Consider the following 8573-nt stretch of genomic DNA (forward strand, 5'->3'; position numbering starts at 1 on the left):
TGGGTGTGTGTGTGTGTGTGTGTGTGTGTGACCTGGTTTGGCTGAACCATTTGAAAGTGAGCCTTAGACATCACAACACTTCACTCTTGGATCATTCAATGTACATCTCCTAAAGAATCGCTTTTTAAAGCCTGAAATTGAAATTGATCTAATACCTGAAAGGAATTGGTAAAACTCTATTTAGTTGAAGTACTTTCAAGGAGAGGGATGAGAGAAGCAACAGAGCAAATGCTAGGATGGTGGCAGGAGACAAATTAAGCTGGTTCCAGCTTGCACCCTACAAAGTCCAGCCAGTTGAAAAAAACCAGTTACATGAAGAAGATAAGACCATTTCAGGTCATGGCAGGTGCTATAAAAAACTAAAGCAGGGTAGAGGTGATGCGGGTAAGACCAGGAGGCGAGACAACATGGGGGTGGTAAGGAGTCAACCCCTCAGGAAGAAAAAGTGACTTTTGAGCTGAGACCTCAAGTCAGCAACGCCAGACAGTCAGGAGAACGGTGTTCAAGGCAGAGTCAAGAGCAAGGCCAAGGGCCCGGAGGCACAGAGAGTGACAGCTTGCGGAGAAGGGGTATGGAAAGTACAGAGAGAGGAGAAGTGATGGGGACCCGGCTCTCTCAGCCGAGGGGAGGGATTTGGAGAGAATTTTAAGCAGGAGAGTAACTTACAGTTTTATATACTCTAGCTGCTCAGGTGAAAAAAGACCTTGGGGGAGACCCAAGAGTGAAGCCCAGAAACCACCAGGGAGGCTGTTTGCAATCCTCCAGGGAGGCCAGGGAGGATGGTGGCTTGGATCAGAGTGGTATCCCAAGGTAGGCATTATTGCCCCCACTTTAAAGATGAGGAAACTGAGGCTCAGAGAAGTTAAGTGACTTGGCCAAGATCATGCTCCCTTTAAGTGGCAGGTCCAGGATTTTTTTTTCGAGGGGGAGGGAGGGTACTCTTTTTAATTGTGGTAAAATATACATAACATAAAACTTACCATTTGACCCATTTTGAAGTGTGCAGTTCAGTGGCATTAAGTACATTCACAATGTGCCACCACTATCCTTTTCCAGAACTTTTTCATCATCTCAAACAGAAACTGTACCCACCCACCAATAGTTCCCCTGTCCCCCTACCCTAGTCAGTCCCTGATAGCCCATAATAGAGGTCTACTTTCTGGCTCTATGAATGCTCTCCTCTAGGTACCTCCTGTAAGTGGAATCATATAATATTTGTCCTTTTGTGTCTGGCTTATTTCACTGAGTATAACATTTTTTTGTTTTGGTTTGGTTTTGGTTTTGGCTTTTTTTTTTTTTTTGGCCACGCCGAGTGTCTTGCAGGATTTTATTTCCCAGACCAGGGATGGAACCCACGCCCTCGGCAGTGAAAGTGAGGAGTCCTATCCACTGGACCACCAGGGAATTCCCACTATAATATTTTCAAAGTTCATCCATATTGTAACATGTATCAGAATTTCCTTCCTTTCTAAGGCTGAATAATATTCTACTGTGTGTATATCACATTGTGTTTAACCATTCATCTGTTGTTGGAGGGCCAGGATTTTTACCAAGATGTCTGATTGGCGCTGAGTCCAGCGCAGTGCCCCCAGCGGCCACCAGAGGGAGCACAGAGACCACTCCCACCCCTACCCCCTCCCCACCCACCCAGGCGGGCGCGCTGCGGGCACTTGGCGGTTTGTGGGAGGAAGAGGAAGCCGGAACTCAGCGTCTTGCACGCACGTCCCACACCAAGGGACATGCAGATGAGAGGGAAGCTGGCTGCGGGGAAAGAGACCCAACTATAGAATTGGCCTCAAAGGGAGGAAAGGGAGGAGGTCGGGGTGGGAAGTGTCGCCCCTGCAATTCTGGTCCAACCCGCAAAGGAAACAAACGCCGGGCACCCCTAGCTTCCCAACCAGCCGTCCTCCGGCGGGAACAACCCGGCTGAGGAGCTGAGTGAAGCAGACGGGGCACTGTGTCCAGGGAGCCTCGGGCTCCCTGTCCTGCTCTCCTCCAGCGGCCCGGTGAGCTCCAGCCTAAGGCTTGCACGTTTCACAGATGAGGAAACTGAAGCTCGGAGCCATTGACCGCTTGTCCAGAGCAAGCGGAGGAGGCAAGGTCCGAACACCTGCCGCCGGGTGGGGCTTGTGAACTCCTCTCCAGGCTCAGTGCCCTGATTTCTTCAACCGTATCCCAGTGTGGCTTTAGGCCTCATTCCCCCCTTGATCTTGTCGGCCAGTCTCTCTGCAGGGGAAGCGCAGAATGGGATGCGGTTCTGGAAGCTGCTCTGACCCCCGTGGTCTCCCTCCTTCCGAGCATTAGGCCTCTAAGAATGGCGCCCAAGTCTGTCCTGGCTGGTCTTGGCAGCCACCTCATGTTGACCGAAATTTCCATCAGCTTAAATCCCTCAACTTTTCTGCCGCGTGCTGTTCGTTGCTAAGCCTTTGCTTCCCCCCACTGCGTCCATGCCGTGTGCTGTTTGTTGCTAAGCCTTTGCTTCCCCCCCACTGCGTCCATGTGCAGCTGGGTCTTTGGATCTGAGTCCAGGAACTGACATTTATCCCCGTCAGATTTCATCTTGTTCATTCATCTGACAAACATTTGTTCCATGCCCACGCCGTACCAAGAACTGGCAGCACAGAAAGACAGATCCCCTGTCCTCGAGGAGCTCACACTGTCATTAATCAGAGCAGCCACCATAGTTATCAAGGACCTGCTGTGTGCCAGGAACTGTGCTGGGGGCCGCATGTAGCTTGTCTCATTGACCCTCAGAGCACTGCAGTATAGGTGGCATTGCTCCCATTTTGCAAATGGGGAAATCGAGGTTCAAAAGGTTTTGTGCCTTGTCTGCAGTGGCACACCTGGAAAGTGGCAGGTTCCGCACTCAACCCTTCAATCGCTTTAGATTCTGCCTCTGTCCTCCTACATAGATACCCTCTCTCCCAGATTTGGGTTCTCTGCAAACCTGATAAACTTCACCTCTCTGAATTTCATCAACAGCACTGATGAAACTAAGATGAGGTCAGAGACCTGGGGTGAGCCACCAATGCCCCTCTACCCCAGAGGGACAGCCATCTATGACTCTGCACCCTGTGGGCTCAGCAGATACAAATGCACTCGACTGGAAGCCCCCTGACCCTTCTCCTCCCTCCAGCCCAGGCCCCGGGCTCGCTCCCCATCCAAGCAGCTATGTACCTGGTTGTTGGCGTCTTTGCCAAGAAACCAGCCCCCACTGCCAAGTCCTCTACATGCAGGAGCCCAGCTGTGCCTGCCCCTTGCCTGAATCATGGTAAAACTCCATTTGCCAATGTCCCTCCCCAAGAGGGAGACGTGAAGCCCAAGACCAGGAGAGGGCAGTTGAGCTGGGATTTCTCAGGCTCTGAGCAGCCCCTCTTGCGTCTGAGGCTTCTGCTCTCCAGCACCGTCTGCTCCCAGAGGCTCAGCCCAGCTTTTTTGCTCAGCTCTTCCGCCAAGCTGACGGAGACCAACTGCAGAGTGGGCCTGTGCGAGGGCTGGGGGTAGGAAAGAAGGTGAGCAGAATACATCACTGCTCCGTTAGGGAGAGGAGGTTTGAGATGGGCTCCGAGCTCCCGGCCAGACCCGGGGACACCATACCCCATGACAGGGTTTGAGCTTACCACCTCACAGGACCACAGGCACCCACCCTCCTCACAGCCCCAGAAGATTGGAAATATTATCATTGTGCCCATTTTGCAGGCAAGGAGACTAAGGTGCAGCAAGTGGGATCCAGGCCTGGATACTACCTCTGCTAAGACTGCTTCCTGAAAAGAGATCAGGGACTTGTGGACAGAATGCGTCTGCTGAACAAGAACCCAGCGAGCTCCTACCATAAGCCCAGTATACAGCAAATAGGTCAGAGTCAGGCCCTGCCCTTATGGCCTCACATTCAGGGGCAGGGGAGATAGATAATAAAGCCAGCCCATAATTTCAGGCGGTGATAAATGCTACGAAGAGCATAAAGCCAGGGAGAGCTTTATGTCAGTAGGTGTCAGTAGAGTTAAGGATGCGACTCCAGCTAGCATTGTCCTGGAAGGCCTCTCTGAGGAGGTGACGCTTTAGGAGCCAAGAAGGAGCTGGCCTTGGGGACAGCAAGTATAAAGATGCTGAAAGAGAATGAGTGCGGTGTGGTACCAAACCCACCCTCACCATGGGTGATCACAGAGAGGAAACCACATGGCTCTGATGTGAGGCCTCAGTGGGGAAGCATGTGGGCCGGTGTCCTTAGGATGCCTGAGCCCTGGCACGGGCTCCATGGATGCCTCCACTCTCCCTCCAGGGGTCTGTGAGTCCCCACCCGGAATGCGGGTCTGTGATGCTCTGTGTCGTCTTCGTTTCCTCCCATCTTCAACACCTTTCTGCACAAGGCCCAGCCCAAAGCAGGCTCTAGATAAACTTTGCCGAATGAACAACCTCTAGAAGGCCCTGCTCACCAAATCCCGAGGGCCAGCAAGGAGGAGGTGTGAGGACAAACCCAAGGAAATCCTACCTTCTTCTACAAGGAATCACTTGATGGAGTTTGTGGCTCCTGTCGGTGGTAGAAGCAGAAAAGACAAAGGGATTCCAGAAGGTGGGAGGAGGGGTCGCCTACACAATTGGAACTTTTCGCACAGAAGTCCAGATTTCAAGCTATTTTTAAAATATTTGAAGATCTGGCAACCCCGAGCCTGCATATCCCCATGGCAACACCAGCTGGTGCTGAGCGGCCCTGGTGACTGGACATGCGCTCTGCACTTCGCCGCGGACAGGCGGCTCACTGCTGCAGACACTTAACCCACACCACTCGTTCACATCACTGGCCCCGTGGGCATCTGAATCGGACAACCCTGGTTTAAGAGATCTGATGAGCAGAAAGTCGTGCAGGGGGCATGGGGACCATGGCATCTGTCGCGTCAGCCTGCAGCTAAGGAGAGTCAGACTGAGGTCCCCTCCCTCAGGTTCTTATGGCAGTTGTCCAGTGTGCGGGGGTTTCCAGGTCCACTTAAATCGGTTCGCTGTGCTGTGCTCTGGGTTCGGGTGCCGGGAGGGCTCCAAAACTTCGGCCGTTCAGTCGAGGCGAGACATGCAGTTCCCGATGTGCAACAGCAGGGGGCGTCTCTCCCTACTGCGTCCTCAGAACTGCAGGGCGGTACGGCGCGGGGAGCGCCACTCCCGGCCTTGACGGTGCAGCCAGGGCTCCAGCTGCTGGAAAACAATCCCTCAGTCATCCCGGTCCCGGAATGATCCTGTGTCCCTGCATTTTCTCACTTGGGGTGACAGCTGAGGCCCAGCCTGCCCGACAACATGATGGGCTCAGCGGTGATTAGCTGGGCCAGGACATACTCCAGGTGCCCGAGGACAGCCTCAAGAGGTCCACAACCCACCTTGGGCACCCCTTCTGCCCTCCCTTCTCCTAGCAACCTTCTCTTCCTCCTCTACTTCTGGGACTGCTCAGCCTTGCTGGTCCCTCAGGGCTGACCCTCAAATTAAGTACTATGGGCTTGGCACTTTAGATCCCAACAACCCTATAAGGTAGGTATTAATCCCCATTTTACAAGTGGGGAAAGTGAGGCTGAAACAGGAGACATCACGGGCCCAGGGCCAACCAATTAGAGAGTTGTGGAGTCATGATTCAAATCCAGGCCTGTGGAACCCCTCTTCCCTGGACTGCTTTGTTCCCATGAAGGAAATTTCAGAATCAGCCCGTGGAAGAGGAGGGGTTGCTTAGGGTTTGAGGGCAGAGGACAATCCCTTGCCCGGGTCCAGCTGAAACCACCCCCACACAGGCCACCTATCCTGTTGGAGCCGTCCAAGGACAGGGGCAGAATCTGGGGCCCCTAAACCAGTGATGAAAGCTCAGGGCTTCAGCATGGCCACCAGGGAGGAATAGCTCCTGGCCCTTGGGAATTTACTGAATGCCTCACGATCCCCACCTGGGGCTCTAGTCTGAGCAGCGGGACAGGGTCCCACACGTGCTACAGCTTCTGCTTTGAACCCATGAGGGGTGGTGAGCAGACAGCGCCAGGCACAGGGACACCTGGACAGTTCAAATGGCCAACTCAGCTGGAGGGGACCTAGAAGAGGGGCAAGAGACCCAGAGTCTGTACAAGGTGAGCTTAAGCACCGCTGAGCATGACTCGGTCAGCTCTTGAGCTGACCTCAGGAGCTCCCCGCTCCCACCTACAGTGAGACAGAGAAGCCCAGGGATCGTCAGCCCCTCTGCGACTATCACAGCGATGTGACCAAGGCCACCACCCTGGGTAGGAAGAGAGGTTCTGTCCTTGCTATTTCATCCAGTTTACCTCCCATTTTCCCACCATGCCCTGCACTCACACTGCCGGGTCTGCAAGTCCCTCCCCATTTCTGCCTGCGTAAATGCCACCTTCTATGGGCAACCCACCTTGATCTGATCCCTCAGATCTGGTCATTTTCTCCCTCTCCTGAGACCACTGAAACTGTGTGGACCTCTCCTGTGGCATTGAGGTCAGTCTCGTTTATGCTGTAATTGTTTCTGGAACAGTCTTCTCTGACAAGTGGACTGCAAGTTCCAGCAGGCACCATAGCTCCTAACATGGGGCCTCATACACACAAAGCATGAGACACATTGGATGGATGGAAGGAAGGAAGGAAGGGAGGGAGGAAGGAAGGAAGGAAGGGAGGAAGGAAGGAAGGAAGGATGGAAGGAAGGAAGGAAGGATGGGGAGATGACAAGATAAACAGATGAACAAATGAGTGGGTAGGAGGGTGCATGGCCCACAGAGATTCAGTATGGCCTCCGTAATTGGCCAGAACTGCCCCTCCAAGGGAATGAGATTTCCCTGTTTCACTTATCACAGCCCCTCCCCTGCCTCAGTGAATTGAAGACTTAGAGACTGTACTGTGTGGAGCTGCAAGGGAAACAGGGAGTCAGATCTGTGTCCCTTCCCTCACTGGACCTCAGTCTCCCTTATATAAGATGAGGACATTGGACTAGATGATTCTTTGGGCCTTTCCGGAGCAAAACACATGTCAGTGCTGGGACCCAGCAAAGAACAGGGCAACTGATTGAACCTAGTTCAGCTTAGAGGCTCTAGAAGAGTTCAGGCAACAACGAAAGGAAGAAAGAGAAAGAAAGAAGCGGGAAGGAAGGAAGGGAGGAAAGAAGGAAGAAAATCGATTCCCATGCCCCAAATTAAAAATGCATTTTTTAAAAATGCATCTAGTATGTAAGATTTCCCAAATGCATCATTTCTTTAAAAAAAAAAAGTTAATTTCAACATATTGAATTTAGGATCACAGCATGTAAGAGGAGGTGGATCCTCTTACATGGAGGATCCTCTATAATGGAGTTTCCTCAGGCTGGGATGGCCTGGGGTAAAAGGTGCCCAAGGGAAGGATGGGCTGGGAGGCTGGGGGTGTGGAGGGGGCTTCTCTCCATCCCCTTCGCCACTTAAGCAGACCACCTCCTTTAGGATCTGACTTATATGTTGACCTTAGGGACCCACTATATTGTTTGAATAAAAGGTTCGTGTGTGTGTGTGTGTGTGTGTGTGTGTGTGTGTGTGTGTGTGTGTGTGTGTGTGTGTGTGTGTGTTTTAAGCCACTTAACTAATAAAGAGAAACAAGAGGCCCGGAGGGAGGTGATTTGCCCAAGGTCGTACAGCCAGTGTATCAACACATTCCTTCGGTTCAGATTCAGGAATCCAAGCACATCCCTGGGGTCGGGGGCACCGTCCCTGACTGGGCTATACTCTGGCTCAGCTCCAGCAGCCGCAGTGGGAGGTCATCAGGCTCCTTTAAACAACATTCCACTAGGACAGGAACAATCAGATAACCCTGGCCCAATTAGGAACCGGAAAGTCTCACAGAGGGCGAATGCCCAGAACCGGGGGGCTCAGGGCGGGGGCCCAGCTCTCTGCAAGCTTCACAGTCCAAAACCTTCCTAAAACAACCCCTTGGCTGCCTCGGAGCATAATTGAATCTTCCTTTGATGACTCCGGATCTCGCCCTGCCTCGGGCCACTTTAAGAACATCAATTACTGCTGGGCCCAGGTGGGGAGCCAGAGGAGGGGCTGGACCCGGGTTACAGCTGACCCTGCCCTTGGAGCGGCCGGTAGGGGAGGAAGCGCTGGAGGAGACTTCGTGGGGAGCCTGAGCCTCCAGCCTGAGCCCAGGGAGCTGGATGCTGCCTTGGTGGAGAAGGGGCCAAGGAAGAGAATGGGGAGCCCCCTCCCCAACCGAGAAGGGGAGCCCTAGGTGGGCTCCTTCTTAGCCCCCAGAGCAGGCAGGAGGGGCAGCTCCTAGGGTCCCTGGAGGAAGAACCCGACAGCTAAAGGCAGGCAGGAGTGGTGCTGAAGGCCAGGCTAGGAGACCTTGCTAAGGGAGAGGCAGCACAGTGCCCCACGGACTTTGCAGAAATGTTGGCTCCAAGAGACAGAAGTGGGCTTAGAGCCACACTGCCCCTGCCCTGCCACTTCCTGGCTGGGGAACCAGGAGCAAGTTACTTAACCTCTCTGTGCCTCAATTTCTTAGGATAATGCTAGAATAGTAAAACAAGGCTGCTGTGAGGGTTAAACGAGACTCACGTTGGCTGCTAGAAAGTGGGGGCTTAGGGG

This window comes from Lagenorhynchus albirostris, chromosome 9 (assembly GCF_949774975.1).
Source record: "Lagenorhynchus albirostris chromosome 9, mLagAlb1.1, whole genome shotgun sequence".
In the NCBI taxonomy this organism is placed as follows: Eukaryota; Metazoa; Chordata; class Mammalia; order Artiodactyla; family Delphinidae; genus Lagenorhynchus; species Lagenorhynchus albirostris.